The sequence below is a fragment of the Macaca thibetana genome, chromosome 17 (genome assembly GCF_024542745.1).
Source record: "Macaca thibetana thibetana isolate TM-01 chromosome 17, ASM2454274v1, whole genome shotgun sequence".
Lineage (NCBI taxonomy): Eukaryota > Metazoa > Chordata > Mammalia > Primates > Cercopithecidae > Macaca > Macaca thibetana.
Window position 1 is genome coordinate 77,901,844 of NC_065594.1, and position 20,307 is coordinate 77,922,150.

The window sequence follows — 20,307 nt, forward strand, 5'->3', positions numbered from 1 at the left end:
GGCTCACTCCACCTAGCTCAGGTGATTGTAACTCCTGATGCGAGTAGTACGGAGGTGTTTAGAAGAGGTACTTCTAGGGGATTTAAAGGGGTAATGCCTGTTGGTGGTCAGTGACCCCCTAAGTGGGGCGTTGGGGCGAGGCTCGAGTGGTAAAATGCTCAGAAGAAGCCAGTGAAGAAGAAGACTTCTGAGATGATAAATAATGTTATTCCATATCGAAGGCTTTTTTGGACAGATACTGTATGGTGGCCTTGATAGGTGCTCTCTCGTACAATATCACGTCACCATTGATACAGGGTTAGTGCATTGGTTAGTAGGCCTAGTGTCAGTAGGGTGGTGGAGTAAAAGTGAAACCATATAATTAAGCCGGATGTTATCAGGAGAGCTGATAAGGCTCCTGTTAATGGTCAGGGGCTAGGTTTAACTATGTGATAAGCATGGAGTTGGTGAGTCATTAGGTGTTGTTGTGTAGATAAAGGCTGACTAAGAGTGTAAAGACGTAGGCCTGAATTAGAGCGACTGCAATTTCTAGAATGGTTAGTAGTGTTAGGAGTATGGAAGTCAGTAAGGCAGCGGAGAAGCTAATGGTTGATAATACTAGTACAGCACTTCCAATCAGGTGTATTAGTAGGTGACCAGCTGTGATATTAGCAGTCAGTCGTACAGCTAGGGCCACTGGTTGAATAAGTAGACTAATAGTTTTGATTATTACTAGTATGGGAATGAGTGGTGTGGGTGTACCTTGTGGTAGAAGATGGGCTAGGGAATTTTTGGTTTTAAAGCGAAGGCCCATAATCACTGTGCCTGCTCATAGGGGGATTGCTATAGCTAGGTTTATAGAAAGTTGGGTGGTTGGTGTAAATGAGTGAGGTAGAAGTCTAGGAGGTTGGTTATGGTAATAAAGGTGATTAGGGATATTAATATTAGAGATCAGGTTTGTCCTTTAACATTGTGAGTTATTATTATTTGCTTTAGAGTGAGTTGAGTTAGGTTTTGTTGAATAGTGATTAATCGGTTATTAATGAGGTATTTGGAGGTTGGGATTAGCAGTATAGGGAATAGGATGATGGGAATTGTGGCGGGTTGGCCCAGGATTATTGGGGTCGAGAATGGGGTAAATAGATTTTCGTTAATTTTAGCTGTCAGTGATTGTTGTGGATTTGTGGGCTGGAGTATTTTTGTGAGCCTGGCCACAGGCTGTGATCTGCTGGCAACTCTATTGCATTTGGCCAATATGCCAGCAATGTTGAGGACCTGGTGGCACTGACTAATCTGGGGAGAATGTGAGTAGTCATAAATGCTTTTTTTTTTTTTTTTGGAGAGGGAGTCTTGCCCTGTTGCCCAGGCTGGAGTGCAATGATACAATCTCGGCTCACTGCAACCTCCGCCTCCCAGGTTCAAGCAATTCTCCTGCCTCAGCCTCCTGAGTAGCTGGGATTACAGGTGTGTGCCACCACGCCTGGCTAATTTTTTGTAGTTTTAGTACAGACAAGGTTTTACCATGTTGGCCAGGCTGGTCTTGAACTCCTGACTTTGTGATCCACCCCCTTGGGCTCCCAAAGTGCTGGCATTACAGGCGTGAGACACCGAGCCTGGCCCCACAAATGCTCTTTTACATCCAAGTCAAGGAAGAAAGTTATTTGTATTGAAACATATCACAGAAAAGCTCTGTCGGACAAACTTCTAATATGCAAACTTCCAAGTCAAGTTTGAGGGTGTTTCACCTTGTAGTTGAACAGTTGCCTTTCCTACAAAGCTCCCAGGCTCATAAACCAACCTGATACGGCTTGGCTGTGTCTCCACCCAAATCTCATCTTGAATGGTAGTTCCCATAATTCCCACATGTTGGGAGAGGGACCCGGTGGGAGGTAATTGAATCCAGCCACGTGGAACTGTGAGTGCATTAAACCTCTTTTTCTTTATAAATTACCCAATCTCGAGTAGGTCTTTATCAGCAGCATGAAAACAGACTAATACATACACCCTCCTTTCTAAGGCACATAGCCCAAGTTTATCAGGAACCCACCACTTGTGAGGGAGGCTGTGTTTGGCTGTTGCCATTAGTCACCTGTGCAGGAAGGACTCCCAGACCCTCTTTCCTTCTGGCAGAGCCTCCCTCACTGCCTTCCCATGTGGAAGTGAAAATACTCGTTACTTACCTGCATCCTCATAATAAACTCTATTCTTTTTGAAGTCACTTGAATCTGTTTCTTCCAATGAAGATAAGCCAACTAAAACAGGAACTCTGCACAGTATAAGATGAGAAGGAACAGAAATAAGAGACATCAATATTGAGAAGGAGAAACCGAATTAACATCATTTACAGGAAATAAGAGCTAACAGCCGGAACATTCCCTATATGCCCAGCATGCCATTCACACTTGCAGGTGTTATAGCACTTAATCCTCCAGTGCCTTAGGGGACGGCCAAGGCGGTTATCTCTGTGGCAGGGAGGAGACTGAAAGCTGAAATGGACTAGGTGGCAGACAGCTACTAGGTGGCCGAGCCAGGTTGGGAAGCCAGGCAGTCTGACGTGGGAGCCCACACTCATCACTGTGCTGTGTTGTGTTTTCAGGTAGTCACTCTGCTTCCTGGGATCATAATTCCATACCTAGAGAGGCTATTCTCCCAATCAGAGTCCACCAAAAGATTGCACATTTATCTAAATTTTGTGTGTGTGGGGGGGAGGGGGATGGAGTTTTGCTCTGTCACCTAGGCTGGAGTGCAGTGGCGTGATCTTGGCTCACTGCAAACTCCACCTCCAGAGTTCAAGTGATTCTCCTGTCTCAGCCTCCCAAGTAGCTGGGATTATAGGCACCCACCACCACCAGGCTAATTTTTGTGTTTTTAGTAGAGACGGAGTTTCACCATGTTGGCCAAGCTGGTCTCAAACTCCTCACCTCAAGCAGTCCACCCGCTTTGGCCTCCCAATGTGCTGAGATTACAGGCACGGGTCACCCCACCCGGCCTTTCTAAACTTTTTAAAACTAATTTTTTAAATATTAAATGTGTAATATATGCTACTGGCAAAAAAAAAAGTTTAAAACTTTGCAAAAATGTATTCAGCAAAATATTAAAGTACCATTATGACCTACCCCACCTTGCAAACAGATTCTTTTCTATCTATCCAGTGAGGTTTCAGGCACATACATGCATTTATATAAATGTAACAGTTTAAGTGTAACTAGGTTATTATTATTTTATTTTTACATAAATGGTATATTACTCATACTGTTCTACAACTGTACAAAACAAATCTTAGCATATCTGGGCCAGCTTTCCATACAAAAAATTTAGATCTAATTTATTCCTTTTAAAAGCTGTATAGTAGGCCAGGCGGTGGCTTATGCCTATAATCCCAGCATTTTGGGAGGCTGAGGTGGGTGGATTGTTTTAGCCCAGGAGTTTGAGACCAGCCTAGGCAACATGAGACCCCGTTTCTACAAAAAATTTAAAAAATTAGCCAGGTGTGGTTACATGCACCTTTAGTTTTGGCTCCTGGGCAGGCTGAGATGGGAGGATTGCGTGAGCCTGGGAGGTGGAGGCTGCAGTAAGCTGTGATTGCGCCCCTGTACTCCAGCCTGCCTGGGCGACAGAATGAGACCTTGTTTCAACTACATAGATAAATAAAGAGCTGAACAGTATTTCACTGGCTGTGCGTATCAGTATTTATTTTATTTTTATCAGGTCACTCTTGGTGGACATATAGATCGTGTTTTAGGTTTTATTGTTATCAATAATACTGCAATAAATATACTTTTAAAAATAGATCTTTGTAACACAAGCTGATTATGTGCATTTCAGAGTTCATAGGAAATGGCAAATCATTACACATTTGTAATTGTTTCTGTTTCACAGTTCACAATGAGCTTCCTGAAACAGATTGGACTCCCCTCAGACTCAGAACCTCAGAAAGCTCTTCACAGGGACGAGAACAGAGTCCACACTCCGGTGCCTGCACGGTGTTTGCCGTGCCCACTCAACATGGACTGGCCAGCACCTGCCTTCCCACCAGGTACCCTGTTCTTCAGGAACGCAGAGCATCCTGCAGTTCCTTGATGACGTCAGAATATTTAGGCTACCATAGTTATGCACAGGTTTTAGTCTCTGCCTTGAATGCCTTTCTCGTCCTGATACGGTTTGGCTGTGTCCCCACCGAAATCTCATCTTGAATTTGTAGCGCCTGTAATTCCCAGGTGTTGTGGGAGGGAATCAGTAGGACATAATTGAATCATGGGGCGGTTCCCCCATACTGTTCTCGTGGTAGTAAGTCTCGCGAGACTATCTTCTCTTACAAGGTGAAACCCCTTATCAGTCTTTCTTGTCGTCGCTTCCTAAGATGTGTCTTTCGCCTCCTGTCATGATTTTGAGGCTTCCCCAGCCACGTGGAACTGTGAGTCCACAAAACCTCTTTTTCTTTATAAATTAGCTGGTCTCAGATATGTTTTTATCAGCAGTGTGAAAATGGACCTCCTTCTCACTCTTCAAGAGCCTTAATTCTTGTGAAGCCTTTTTAAAAATTTATTTTATTTTTGATTTTTTGAGACGAAGTCTCGCTCTGTCTGTTGCCCAGGCTGGAGTGCAATGGCGCGATCTTGGCTCACCGTAACCTCTGCCTCCCGGGTTCAAGCGATTCTCCTGCCTCAGCCTCCCGGGTAGCTGGGATTATAGGCAGCATGCCCGGTTAATTTTGTATTTTTAGTAGAGACGGGGTTTCTCCATGTTGACCAGGCTGGTCTCGAACCCCTGATGACCTCAGGTGGTTCATCCTCCTCAGCCTCCCAAAGTGCTGGGATTACAGGCCAGAGCCACCGAGCCCGTCCGTGAAGCCTTTTTAAATTGATACTCCAGGTAAAATCAGTCACATCATCTTCCTTGTCCCCAGAGCTCTATCTATAGCCCTTGTTACACTGTATCATACTTACTGGGTTTAGGTGTCTGTTCTACCACTAAACTATAAGTTCCTTGAGGCCACTTTTTTATTTATTTTTGAATCCACAGTGTCTAAGCCTGTTGCAGGGCAGGTGGGAGCAGCTTGATAAGTGATTGCTGAATGAATAAGCAAACAAGCAGGGGAAGAGGAGGAGATCTTAAATACATCGGTTACGGTCTTGCAAATGGTTACTCAGAGCAAATGAAAATGGACAGCCATGCACAGCAAAGACTGTACATCTAATTACCTTCTCTGCTAAATTGGGCTAGGAGGTTTAGCATGAATAAAAATAGTAGCAGATGGGCTTATTTAGCATTTACCCTTTCCATTAGTTTAATGTGATATTCACATACTATTTTCTTAGTACACGTGCTATAAATAGAAAGCCTATAATTTGATTAGGTGTTCAATAAGTAACCATATCAATCCAGTAACACAACGATTGTTAATAAGGTTACCAATTAATGTAAGAAAGAACATTTTTTAGCTGGGTGTGGTGGCTCATGCCTGTAATTCCAGCACTTTGGGAGGTTGAGGCCGGAGGATTGCTTGAATCCCGGAGTTCAAGATCAGCTTGGGCAATATGGTGAGAAACCATCTCTACAAAAAAGAAAATATAAACAAATTGGCTGGGTGTAGTGGTGTGCACCTGTGGCCCAAGCTACTTGGGAGGCTGAGGTGGGAAGATAACTTGAGCCCAGAAGATTGAGGCTGCCATGAGCTACGATGGCACCACTGTGCTCCAGCCTGGGTGACAGAGCAAAACCCTGTCTCAAAAAATAAAAAATAAAAGAATTTTATATAAATATTTCCTATAATAGATTTAGATATTTGTGGCTGGGCGCAGTGGCTCATGCCTATAATCCCAGCACTTTGGGAGGCTGAGGCAGGCAGATCACTTGAGGTCAGGAGTTCAAGAACAGGCTGACCAACATAGTAAAACCCCATCTCTACTAAAAATACAAAAAAAACAATTGGCTGGGAGTGGTGACGCGTGCCTGTAATCCCAGTTACTCAGGAGACTGAGGCAGGAGAATCACTTGAATCCGGGAGGCACAGGTTGCAGTGAGCAGAGATCATGCCACTGCACTCCAGCCTGGGCAACAGAGCCAGACTCCATCTCAAAAAAAAAAAAAAAAAAAAAAATTTAGATATTTGTAAACTTTACTAAGTACCTAATATGTCCTTGCCTTTCTAGTAGCCTCTTTTGTGTGAAGTTAGTTATTATGACAAGCAGAGAGTTTAGTATTATTCCAATTTTATAAGTGAGGAAATAGGCTCAAATAGGCTGAATATTTTGTCCAGCACCAAATATGCTAGTTTGTACACCAAGAGATAAAAGTCTGGATGCAGATATTCTGATTTCAAGTCCATTGCACTACTCACTATCTTGCAGTTGCCCTAAATGGCACACTTCCTTCACTTCTGAGAATTTTCACCTATTTTACTATATGGCCGCAATATGGAAAGGATCTACTCTTCTAAGATACACAGAACTGGTCGAACCCTGACACCAGCATAAATGTGTCTGTGTGGAACCATCACATTTATCTGAAGGTTGGTGAAACAGGTCAGTGTTTCCAAGAGGTGATACCAGTAATGAGATGGGTGATTATCTCATGAAATAGGAGCCAGGAAAAGTCATTTGTGTCTGTGGGAAATAATACAGAGCCAAAATTCTATCTTCTTTTCTGGTGAGTGGTATTTGTAAAAACAATTACTTCTAGTTGGAATAATGAAAATGAATTTCAAACTCTGTCAATTTCAGGTTGCTTATTTCACAGTCACGGGAAGAGAGATGACATTTAAGGGCCAGGACTTAGCAAGACTAATGTCAAGGATTTTGTTTTTGCTGTTTTTACTGCATCTTTTAAATGCTTTCCTAGAGGCAGAAGAGTGTTTTGTTTGTTTGTTTTGCTTTTTTATGTATAGAGGGGGTCTTGCTATGTTGACTGGGTTGGTCTTGAAATTCTGACCTCAAGTGATCTTCCCGCCTTGGCCTTTTAAAAAACAGAATCATAAACAAACATGCAGAAAGGTAGATTCCAACAAAGATTCCAACAAATCTTTGTTAGAAGCAAAGATTAATAGATGAAATTTTGCAGGGGTCCAGTTAGATTTCTTCCTCGTAATAGCTGCTTGCCTCACTGTATGTCCATAATTAAGACTTCAAAGTAATTATATATTGTGAAGTCCAAGAATTACAATTGTAATTATAAATTCTTTAAAAATATATCTTTGTGGCCGGGAGCAGTGGCTCACACCTGTAATCCCAGCACTTTGGGAGGCCAAGGTGGGTGGATTGCTTAAGGACAGGAGTTTAAGACCAGCCTGGCCGACATGGTGAAACCCCATCTCTGCTAAATATACAAAAATTAGCAGGGCGTGGTGTAGTCACACCTGTAGTCACAGCTGAGGCTGAGGCATGAGAATCACTTAACCTGGGAGGTGGAGGTTGCAGTGAGTGGAGATCAAGCCACTGCACTCCAACCTAGGAGACAGAGCAAGACTGTTCAAAATAAAATAAATCTTTGTGATTCCACTGTACCATGAGGAATTACAATTAGGAAAACCATGCAATTCTGACCTACAGTCTAGGTGCAAATTGAAGGAGCTGTTACAGGAGGGAGGGTGACATTGCTCCCTTCAGATCATCCCTTTCCACCATTGCTGGACTAGGATGAGCTACCAGAGGTGTTAATGCTCTTAGTGGGCGTGCCAACTCTCACCGCCCCTGAGCTCCGAATCCACCTTTCATTGCCCTGTTTGTGATACTGGAACATTTCTCCCTGGCCAGCTGGCATGAGCTTAAGCCTTGTCAGTCCAGAGGGCTGGAGGAACACTGCAGAAGGAAGGCACTTGCTATGGTCTGAGTGTACTCCCCAGATTCATATGTTGGAACATAATACCCAATGTGACAGAATTAAGAGGTGAGGCCTTTGGGGAGTGATGAAGCTATGAGGGCTCCACCCTTGAGGATGGGATTGGTGCCCTTATGAAAGAGGCTCAGGTAAGCCTTCTGTTATGTGAGGATGCAATGAGAAGGTGCCATCTTTGAAGCCAAGAGCCAGCCCTCACAAGATGCTGAACCTGCTGGTGCTTTGATCTTGAACTTCACAGCCTCCAGCATATAGGCGGTAAATTCCTATTGTTTATAAATGACACAGTCTAGCATATTTTGTTATTGCAGTCTGAATGGACTAAGCCAAGGATCTTCTGTTTGTTCTAGACACCCAGTGGTGCTCACTCTAGTGAGTTTCAGAGCCACTACCCCTCCAGTAGATTCCCAGTGATTTCTACATTTCAGCATCTCCCAGTGGACAGTCATCTTTTCCCTGGTTCTCCAATGGGCAGAGACTCACTGGGTCCCACCAGCAAACCTTAGCAAATTTCTCCATCACCCAGTGGGCATGGCTGTACTGTCTTCAACAGCGTCTGGATCCCAGCCCTGGCTGGGGACCAGTTCCCTCTTCTGGGTTTCTTTCTTTCTTGGGTGCTCCACCCCGACCCCAGAGGTAGTGGCTGTTCCTGCCACTTCCTTTACCTATATTCTTCAGGGTTCTCTCTATCCCTTAGGAGGTAATCCTCTGTTACACTGAGTCATTCTATATATTGAACTCCTCGTTAAGTTTACATGGTGGTTCGTTTATCCTGACTGGATCCTGACTGACCCAGGGAGCTATACCCCTAATAATTCATAGTAAAGGATATCATTTATTGAGGGTTTCTTTTTCTTTTTTTCTTTTTCTTTTTTTTTTTTTTTTTTGAGATGGAGTCTTGCTCTGTCTCTAGGCTGGAGTGCAGTGGCACGATCTCGGTTCACTGCAACCTCTGCCTCCTGGGTTCAAGCGATTCTTCTGCCTCAACCTCCTGAGTAGCTGGGACTTCAGGGGTGCGCCACCACACCCAGCTAATTTTTGTGTTTTTAGTAGGGACGGGGTTTCACCATGTTGGTCAGGATGGTCTTGATTTCCTGACCTCATGATCCACCCGCCTCGGCCTCTCAAAGTGCTGGGATTACAGGCGTGAGCCACTGCACCTGGCGAGGGTTTCTTATATGATGACACTGTGTTAAGCACGTTACAAACATCTGATTTAATCGTACCAATAGCACTACAATGTAGATATCATTATCTTCATTTTCAGATGAGGAAATTCAGGTTCAGTGTTGCCCAAGAAAGAAATGAGAGACCTGTTCTAATGGACTCAAGGCCTGTGTTGTTAATCACTGTACTCTGAAGAATTACCATTAAGTAGGCAACGCAGGCGGGGCGCGGTGGCTCACGCCTGTAATCTCAGCATTTTGGGAGGCCGAGGCAGGTGGATCATGAGGTCAAGAGATCGAGACCATCCTGGCTAACATGGTGAAACCCCATCTCTACTAAAAACACAAAAACAAAATTAGTCGGGCGTGGTGGCAGGTGCCTGTAGTTCCAGCTACTCTAGAGGCTCAGGCAGGAGAATGGCGTGAATCCAGAAGGCAGAGCTTGCAGTGAGCCGAGATGGTGCCACTGCACTCCAGCTTGGGCGACAGAGCAAGACTGCATCTCAAAAAAAAAAAAAAAAAAAAAAAAAAGGGCAATGCAATCTTGACCTAACATGTAAATGCCAGTGCATGGGTGTAGTCTCCATTAGACAGAGATGAACATGCCACTTTCATCCACAGCTGAAGTCGCACGTTTTCTTGGATAAAACGTAAATAACTTCAATTGCCTTCCATCATAAGTATTCAGTCAGCTCTAGGGCAGACTGCCTTGATAGTTTTCAGCCAATCAACTTGTCCCAAGACAAAAAAATAAAGGCAATCTCTGGTTGGTCCACAGATAGTCTGCAGTTTTTGTTCCATAAACCTTCCCTTACCATTGTTCAGTGACATTTGATTTATCGGTGATTGATTGCCCTAGTGTACAAGTAAGTTTCAGCTGGGCTTCTCACTAAGCTCACTCATCTGAATTATTCTTTGACAGTTATTTCAGGAGGACCTACTGAGATCTGCTCACTGGAATGTATTCATAGGCGTCTACAGAGACATGCAGTTTGTGAGCACTCCTCATCGGGACCCCACGCGTCAGAGCTTGCCTTGTCTGGGTCCCTCTGGTGAGTATCATTTTGTACCACAAGGTCTTTGGATCTTGGGTGCTGATTATACTTCCTGGCCAAGTCTAGTTCTTCTGTGTCCATGTCCATCTTGTATGGGGACAGGGGAGCTGCTAGACAGATCAAATCATGACAATTCTCTGGAAGCGCAACTTTCGGAGAACCCCAAGGCCATCTTCTCCCTCCAGAAGCTGATAGACTGCTAGCTTTCATAGCTACTGGGAGCCCCAGACTTGGTTTTCAAGACTACTACAGTTACAGAGAAGGGGTGGGAACAGTGTAAATTAAACTGTCACAAAGATCATAGTTCTTACCAACATTCAACTGGTTTTCTTGAATAAATACTCCTTGGATCGTCGCAAGCCTTTGATTAATTTCCAGAGTTCTGAGAAAGTTAATTTTGACATTTTTGGCCTGTGTTCTCATCGCTTTTAGGGAAGAGGAGATTTTTGGAGATACTAACTCCATTATTCCAGAAGTGCTTTGACAAAAAGGTTTAAGTAAATCCTAAATTTGAACGCTTAATTTGACTAACAGTCTTTCTGAGTAAGTACAGCAGAAAACAGCACAAGGCAAAAATCACAGAAATCTGCTCTAAATTCCACCAGAGTTGCTGTATCTTGCCCGAGGAGATTTTCCATTGTGCGAGTATGAAGCTATGTTTCTAAACAGATAAATTAGTAGTATTACATATAAAAAATAACTCTAGCTCCCACCTCCATGTCCCTCTACTTAAGAATCCCTGGGCTCAATGCCTGTGAAGACCCTTCCCAATATGAGCATGTTATAACTCATGACATATGTCACATAAAATCCACTGCAGTTTGCATATTGACGTGTGCAAATGCCGATATGGAAAGTGTTTATCTACAACCTTAAGTCCAAGAATTTGTGGGAAATAAAAACAAGTTGGAGACTCACATGCGCATTTGTATGAGAGATTCTGCTTATCTGACTATTCTTGAACCCCTCTATTTGTTCCTAGTTTTAATAGTTTTATTTCTATCTAGTTGTTATCCTCATTAAAATGAATAGAATTTCCTCAGTTGAATAATCCTGTGAAGCTTGATCTATAAAATAGCCAGGCACAGTGGCTCCTGCCTGTAGTCCCACCACTTTGGGAGGTTGAGGTGGGATGACTGTTTGAGCCCAGGAGTTCAAAACCAGCCTGGGCAACAGAGCAAGATGCCATCTCTACAAAATGTAAAAAATTAGCTGGGTGGGGTGGTATGCACCCATAAGCTTACTCGGGAAGCTGAGGCAGGAGGATCACTTGAACCCAGGGTGCTGAGGCTGCAGTGAGCTCTGATTATGCCACCACACTACATCCTGGGTGACAGAACAAGATACTGTCTCTAAAGAACAGAAAAGATAGAAAGAAGAAAAGAAAAACAACCATCATCCCGTTCTACTACCAATTTTTCACTGTGTAGGTACCACTACTTTTAACTCTTTTAACTAATTTTGACTGATTTTTATTTGCATTTTTCCCTGTTTCCTTAAATAACACACTTCTATTGCTATTCCTTGTTTTTTTAAACTTTAGGTATTACCTAATGGCTTCCTGCTGTGGTGTATGAGGAGATAGCTTTTTCTTCCTCACATCCCCGTGCCCCCACCCTTCTGGTTGAGCAATATTGTAATTTTGGTTAGAACAATAGCCAGTGTTCCATTACGAGGACTATGTAAATACCATTGGTAGATAGCTATATAATATACTTAGAAATTTTCCTTTCTGACCCAATGTTGTATTTTCTCTGGAACTAATAATTATCTTCTTTAATATGCTGAATTTTCTTTATTCTTACCACTGATTTATCTCCAAACTCTCCCCAGTTTGTATAAATCTCCTCTCAACATTTCCATTTTTCTTTGTCTTCCTTTTTCCTTTCCTTCCTCCTTTTCTTTTCTTTTTTTTTCTTTTGACAGAGTCTTGCTCTGTTGCCCAGGCTGGAGTGCAATGGCGCAATCTCAGCTCACTGCAGCCTCCGCCTCCCGGGTTCAAGCAATTCTCCTGCCTCAGGCTCCTGAGTAACTGGGATTACAGGCATGTGCCACCACACCTGGCTAATTTTTTGTATTCTTAGTAGAGACAGGGTTTTGCCATGTTGGTCAGGCTGGCCTCAAACTCTTGACCTCAGGTGATCCACCTGTCTCAGCCTCCCAAAGTGCTGGGATTACAGGCGTGAGCCACCATGCCCAGCCCTTCCCTTTCTTTCTCCAAAAAAAAAAAAAAAAAAAAAAAAAAAAAATCTCAGTGGGAGCCTTCTGATATGCTCCAAACCACACCAGGAGATGTCTGGGCCAACTACCATCATAGGCTCTCTTTTGACCATCATCCTGGGAGTTCTTTTGTCTTTCTCTTGGGCTGGAACCCCACATTTTCTCTTTTCTGGGTTCGCTATTATTTTGATAGAATGCATCTTCCATGAGCTTTGTGAGTAAGTTTTACGGAAGGTAATTGTTTGAGGCCTAAAAATGTCTAGATTCAGTCCTTCTGCTTGGTTGATAGTTGAGCTAGGTACGAGATTCTAAAATCTTGTTTGGCACCTGAACTCACTCCATTCTTTGCCTAGAGTTGTGGAATAAATACCATCAGACGAGGCCGGGCGCGGTGGCTCAAGCCTGTAATCCCAGCACTTTGGGAGGCTGAGACGGGCGGATCACGAGGTCAGGAGATCGAGACCATCCTGGCTAACACGGTGAAACCCCGTCTCTACTAAAAAATACAAAAAAAAAACTAGCCGAGCGTGGTGGTGGGCACCTGTAGTCCCAGCTACTCGGGAGGCTGAGGCAGGAGAATGGCGTGAACCCGGGAGGCGGAGCTTGCAGTGAGCGGAGATCATGCCACTGCACTCCAGCCTGGGCGACAGAGCGAGACTCCGTCTCAAAAAAAAAAAAAAAAAAAAACCGTCAGACGAAAGTGATCATTTCACAACCCTTCCCATTCTTTTATCTTCCTTCCCCTCACCTAATTTATCACTGTTGTTGCACTGAAGATATGAACAACGATGTTTGGCACTGAAGCCAAATAAACCAGAAACATTGCACTGCAGTAAGACAAGAGAAGTTTGCTGTGTACCCAGCACTGCTGGGAGATGCAGAGAAGCCAGGGGTGGTATTCTCATTCACAGAAGACACCTAAGCATAGGAACAAATGCACAACATCATCAGAAATAAGCATCATTAATCACATGTTTTCTCTGTGCGCAAAAAAAAAAGGCATATGTCCCCATAGCTGTGGGCCAGTGGATCAGGAATTTTCTAGAAGTGACAACATTTTTACATGGGTTCAGTTCTTAGAGTTCCATTTATTTGACGTAGAGCAACAACAAAATGCTCAAAGAATGAGATCCTACAGTATCAACTGTAGATAGCCAGGCAAAACAGAGCCCCTCAAGAGTGGGCTTGGAAATGTCTCAAGAAAGCCTCACCTGATATACATGAAGCAAGATTGGTTACAGTTTTGTTTGTTGTTTGCTTGTTTTCTGAGATGGAGTTTCACTCTCTTTGCCCAGGCTACAGTGCAGTGGCACGATCTCGGTTCACTGAAAACTCTGCCTCCCGGGTTCAAGCATTTCTCCTGCCTCAGCCTCCCAAGTAGCTGGGATTATAGGTGTGTGTCACCACACCCGGCAAACTTTTTTTTTTCTTTTTTTTTTTTGAGACAGAGTCTCTCTGTGATGTCCAGGCTGGAGTACAATGGTGTGATCTCAGCTCACTGCAACCTCCGCCTCCCAGGTTCACGTGACTCTCTTGCCCCAGCCTCCCGAGTAGCTGGAACTACAGGCACACACCACTATGCCAGGCTGATTTTTGTATTTTTAGTAGAGATGGGGTTTCACCATACTGGCCAGGCTGGTCTCAAACTCCTGACCTCAAGTGATCCACCCACCTTGGCCTCCCAAAGTGCTGGGATTACAGGCATGAGCCACCATGCCCAGCCAACTTTTATATTTTTAGTAGAGGTGGGGTTTCACCGTGTTGGCCAGGCCGGTCTCAAACTCCTGATCTCAAATGATCTGCCTGCCTCTGCCTCCCAAGATGCTAGGATTACAGGCGTGAGCCACCGCGCCCGGCCAGTTAAGTATTGATGAATTAGATGGGTGACGGGTACATGAGAGTTTATTGAGTAATTTTTCTCTACCTAAGTTTCAAAATGTTTTATAGGTAAAAAAGTTTGAGGAGGTAAGAAAGCTTCATCCAAGTGTTCTGCTTCACTTATCAGCCTCACTATTAGGAATTATTTAGTAATTAACTGTCCTAAACTCCTCGTGTTGGCCAAAAATATTCAGCCAGTCTGGGGTAAGTTTTCTGTGTGGCAAGACTCACCTCTGCCATTTCACACTTGTGTGCACACACTATACACATATACTCAGTCAGTCACACACACTCGCACCTCCCCACTGCACTTCCGCTGTCAGAGTGTCCTTTTAGACACTGGGAGCTCTCTGCCATGGCAGAGAGATGACTAGAAGCACAGGCAGGAAGTACGTCCACTAAGATCTTTGGCAAATCCTGTCTTCCCCAGTCCTCCGTTTCTGCATCTGAAAGAGGGGTCATTGCCATAAGGACTAAGTTATTTCTCCCATGATCCTCTGGTTAAATGACCTGCTGGGGCTATGGCCCTTGGTCTTATTTGCATCTTGCTCTTCACAGTTGGCCACAGGCTAGAGCACAATGTTTGACATGAGGCTGGACAAGTGGACCAAGAGAATGTGCCAGGTGCAGTGATGGGAATGGAGAGGGCTTGATCAAGGGATGCCTTCCTTGGTGATTTTGTGAATGTGTGTGATGGCAATGATGGTCTTCTGAAAATACTACCACTAAGAATTAAGAAAGCTTCAAATGGTCGGGTGTGGTGGCTTATGCCTGTAATCCCAGCACTTTGGGAGGCCAAGCAAGATGGGAGGATCACTTGAGCCCAGGAGTTTGAGACCAGCATGGGCAACATAGTAAGACCCTGTCTCCACAAAAAATAAAATAAAAAATTAGCCAGGCGTGGTGGTGTGCACCTGTGGTCTCAGCTACTTGGGAGGTTGAGGTGGGAAGATTGCTTGAACCTGGGAGATCCAGGCTGCAGTGAGCTGTGATCGTGTCACTGCACTCCAGCCTGGGTGACAGAGCAAGACCCTGTCTCAATAAAAAGAAAACAAAAAACAAAGCCTCAAAGTGTTTAGAGTCCCATCACAGGTCTACCTGCACTGCCTCTCTGGCATCTGTTCACTGATTTCTTTTCCTTCTTCCCCGGAGAGGAGCTTGAAGTGTGTTCTGTACCTACTCACTTAGAGCCTAGTTTAGAGCCCCATTTGATGTTGGGTGCCAGACGCAGCCATTCTTCTAGAATTTACCTCTGCATAAACTGGCGCCTGTGGCAAAGGACCCGCCCACGTGCAGAAAGGTTTAGCACAATGTTATTGGTAAAAGCAAAATCACAGAGTTGATTTCCACCCACAGGGAAATGGTAAATAACATGGGTCCACTCACACTGAGGTCTTGTGCTGCTTGAAGGGCAGGGGCTGCTGTAAACGTGGATGTGTTGAGTGAGGCGAGGTGAAATGAGCTTCTATTGTGTAAACACAGGGACTCAGGTATAATAATACAAATATCTAATATTTATCAGTACTTGTAATATGCAAGACTCAGTTCCAAGCACTTTATATGTATTAACTCATCTTCCCACAACCCTATGAGGTAGAATTTTTCATTTTTCCTGTATTTCTCTTATTTTGCTGAGAGCTATGAGGTGTTTTTGTGTTTTTTGTTTTGAGACAGAGTCTCGTTCTGTCGCCCAGGCTGGAGTGCAATGGCGTGATCTCAGCTCACTGCAAGCTCTACCTCCTGGGTTCAAGCTATTTTCCTGCCTCAGCCTCTTGAGTAGCTAGGATTACAGGCGCCCGCCACCACCCCTGGCTAATTTTTGTATTCTTAGTAGAGATGAGGTTTTACCATGTTGACCAGGCTGGTCTTGAACTCTTGACCTCATGATCCACCCACCTTGGCCTCCCAAAGTGCTGGGATTATAGGCATGAGCCACCACACCTGGCCAGCTATAAGGTATTTAATAGATATTAATATCCCTTTTTTACAAACAAGCAAATGGAACTTGGTCAATGTTGCACTGATAGTGACTGAGCCAGGATTCAAACCCAGCCCTGACGCAGAGCCCTGCATCGAACCACTGAGCACACACACACATACACACACATGCACACTCACATGCATAGAACATTTCTGGAAGGATGTAAGTATCAGTGGTATGATATCAGTGGCTACCCTGAGGGAGGGTGGTCTTAGGGTGTGGGTGACTTAAGTAAGAACAAAATATTTATAATTGAACACCTTTTGGTATTTATCATGTATCCTTTTTTAAAAAATAACAGGTTTTTAGTACATTTTTTTTTTTTTTTTTTTTTTGAGATGGAGTCTCGCTCTGTCGCCCAGGCTGGAGTGCAGTGGCGCGATCTCGGCTCACTGCAAGCTCCGCCTCCCGGGTTCACGCCATTCTCCTGCCTCAGCCTCCTGAGTAGCTGGGACTACAGGCGCCCGCCACCGCGCCCGGCTAATTTTTTGTATTTTTAGTAGAGACGGGGTTTCACCGTGGTCTCGATCTCCTGACCTTGTGATCCGCCCGCCTCGGCCTCCCAAAGTGCTGGGATTACAGGCGTGAGCCACCGCGCCCGGCTTTAGTACATTTTTAAATGTCACATGGTGTGAAGAATAAGACAGGAGCAGTCACATATCACATCCATGAGTCTAATGCACAGAATATTTCTCTTTTCTTGTCCCTCACTTTTTACCTAAAACTCCTACCAGCTTGCCATTGACCTTAAATCCTAATATAGATTGAACATTTGTGTCCCTCCCAAATTCATATCCCAGATTCCTCCCAGGGTGGCGGTATTAGGAGGTGGGGACTTTGGGGAGTGATTGAGTCATGATGGCGAAGCCCCCGTGAATGGGACTCGTGCCCGTAAAGAAGAGGCCCCAGAGAGCTCCCTTACCCCTTCTGCCACATGAGGACACAGCTAGAAGGTGTCTGTAAACACCTTGATCTTGGATTTCCCAGCCTCCAGAACTGTGAGAAATAAATTTCTGCTGTTTATAAGTCACCCATTCTATGACATTCTGTTTAGCAGCCTGAACAATTAGGACAAATCACTAAAACATAAAAATTTCTTGAAAATGAATTATTATATTTAGCTGTAGTTAATGTCATCTTTTTAAAATCATAGCATGAGAATAGCTTTAATAACATTTGTATGATAAAATAATTCCCCTCTAGTAATAATTACACTTATTTCTACAAACCAATTATTAAGCCCAGATTTACCAGTGTCAAGAAAGAGTTTCAGTATTTCCTTGTGCCTGGCATAGCACAAAAGCATTGCATGTAGTAAGTATATACATTACTTTTGTTTTTGAGATGGAGTTTTGCCCTTGTTGCCCAGGTTGGAGTGCAATGGCGCCATCTTGGCTCACTGCAACCTCCGCCTCCCAGGTTCAAGTGATTCCCCTGCCTCAGCCTCTGTAGTAGCTGGGATTACAGGCATGCGCCACCAGGCCCAGCTAATTTTGCATTTTTAGTAGAGATGGGGTTTCACCATGTTGGCCAGGATGGTCTCAAACTCCTGACCTCAGGTGATCCACCCACCTTGGCCTCCCAGAGTGCTGGGATTACAGACGTGAGTCACTGGGCCCGGCCTACACATTACTTTTTTGTCTGTAATGTGACCCAGTGGAAAACCTGCAACGTGACCAGCAGTCCTAATTCATAGAACTATGGTTGTAACAAATCACAGATGAGTCAATCCTGCCTCGAGTGTTTGGTATGAAAAATTCATTACGTCGCTTATAGACTCCCTAGAGATTGTTAAAAGTTGCTCATGAAGCCAGCTGCCTGAATGATGTGACAATTTAGCAGTAGAAAATTGTTTCAAACTGACCACTGAGCCAAGAAGTTTCTTAGGAATTCGTGGAATGAGATTGTTGAAAGAGCTCTCCAGCCATCTGCCAGTCTACTCATTCTCAGTTCTAACAGGCCCTCAGAATCGCCTGGGGGTCTTTTTGTTGTTGTTTTTAATACAGATTGCTGGGTTCTCCCCAGAAAGTTTAGCAGCTCTGGGGTGGACCCAAGCATTTGCAATCCATTGCAGTTGATTTCTGCAAATTTGGGAAGTGCTGGTCTGGTTTATCTATTTACTAACAAAGTTGTAACTCATCTCATTGTGCAGTTGTGAATGACCTGGGTAGACAGTGAATAATGAAATGCCCTATAACACTTTTAAGGACATATCCTGCTGCATTGAAATAGACTAGATGAATTACAAAATAGGAAATAATGATTCACGGGTTTATCAATTTCTACTTAATAAAAGGTATTTGCAAGGCTGGGCATGGTGGCTCATCCTGCAATCCCAGCACTTTGGGAGGTAGAAGTGGGTAGATGACTTGAGGTCAGGAGTTCGAGACCAGCCTGACCAACATGGTGACACTCTGTCTCTACTAAAATAATACAAAAATTAGCCAGGCGTGGTGGCACAAGCCTGTAATCCTAGCACTTTGGGAAGCTGAGGCAGGAGAATTGCCTCAACCTGGGAGGTAGAGGTTTCAGTGAGCCGAGATCATGCCACTGCACTCCAGGCAGGATGACAGAGCGAGACTCTATCTCAAAAAAAAAATAAAAAAGTATTTGCAGATGTTGTAATAGAGGCTATACAGTGTAGTGCTCAAGGTTCTGGAGTCAGGCCGCTTAGCTTCAAATCCCAGCTCCACTTTTTCCTATCCACGGGACCTTGGACTCATTTTCCTGGTTTCATCCTCTGGGCCTCATTTTCTTCGTCTACAAAAATGATGGGAGCAGAGGACTCTCATGGAGTTAGTTGTGAAGCTTGAATGAGTTAATACTTTTAAGCCCTCAAATCACAGTCTGACATTTAGTAATTACTTGGCAGACATTCACTGTTATTTTGTGTGATCTTCACAAGGTATATTTCCACAGTTTTATGACTGCGGAAATTGAAGTTTGGAGAGTTTAAATTGCTTGCCCCGGGTCAGATGAAAAAATCGTGGAAACTCAAAACCAGATTTCCTGACTCCAGATTCTATGCTACCTGGCTTTTAAGTATTTATTATTTTAACATTTTAGATTTGTCTCTCATTCTTGCCGAGAGGATTTGTGATAAGAATTTAGTATTGATTGTCTGGACGATTCTAGAAATATACGAAAAAGCAGAAAGATATGCGTCAACAAGAGAGAGAACTCACATCAAAAACAGCTATTGACCAAGTAGGAGAAGCTTTCAACATAACAAGTAAATGACATGTGTTAGGATATGCATGAGTGTGAGATTGACTTAGATAAGTGAGGTTATGACAAAAATAAAAAGATAAGAGTGTGCTTTTGCCTGATCTGCTACCAATGAGGGTGACATCAAAATTCAGACAAGGGAGGAAGTTACTACCATTTTACATGTACAGTTTCCAAGTACCCATTTAGCTTCTGCTGGAGACCCTGGGTAGACTATTACCATATCATTGTAAAGATACAGCCCCCTCAAATAAATATAATGGATTTCAGCTCAACACAGGGATGAAATTGAAGAGACCACCCCCTCAGTATTTGTTTGTTTGTGTTTTGTTTTGTTTTGTTTTGAGACCGAGTCTTGCTGTGTCCCCCAGGCTGGAGTGCAGTGGCGCCATCTTGGCTCACTCACTGCCCCCTCCATCTGCCAGGTTCAAGCGATTCTCCTGCCTCAGCCTCCTGAGTAGTTGGGATTACAGGCATGTACCACCATGCCTGGCTAATTTTTGTATTTTTAGTAACATGGGATTTCACCGTGTTGGCCAGGCTGGTCTGTAACTCCTGACCTCAGGTGATCTTCTCCCCTCGGCCTCCCAAAATGCTGGGAATACATGTGTGAGCCACCGCACCTGGCCCCCCTCAGTATTGTTGGCCATATGAAAACAGAAAAGTATAAGCCCTATAATTTCTTTAATTCAACCTTGCCAAGAGGTTATAACTGAAGCCAGTAACTACAGACCCTGGTTGCCATTTGTTTTTTAAGAAATTCAGGCTGGGCATGGTGGCTCACTCCTGTAATCCCAGCACTTTGGGAGGCTGAGGCGGGCAGATCACGAGGTCAGGAGTTCAAGACCAGGCTGGCCAATATGCTGAAACCCCGACTCTACTAAAAAAAATACAAAAAAAATTTTTTCAAAGAATTGGAGCAGCTGACATGGTTCTTTGAGATGACAAGCTTTCAGCCAGCCATTAG

The 20,307-nt window shown here is 44.0% G+C and overlaps 1 protein-coding gene and 1 pseudogene across 1 annotated transcript in view; one reads left to right on the forward strand and one right to left on the reverse strand.

The window, feature by feature from the left end:
* Nucleotides 1-20,307, forward strand: part of FARP1 (FERM, ARH/RhoGEF and pleckstrin domain protein 1) — a 461,133-nt gene that overhangs the window by 78,386 nt on the left and 362,440 nt on the right. The gene's annotated exons all lie outside the window — the stretch shown is intronic.
* Nucleotides 455-2,165, reverse strand: LOC126940281 (ATP synthase subunit a-like; annotated as a pseudogene).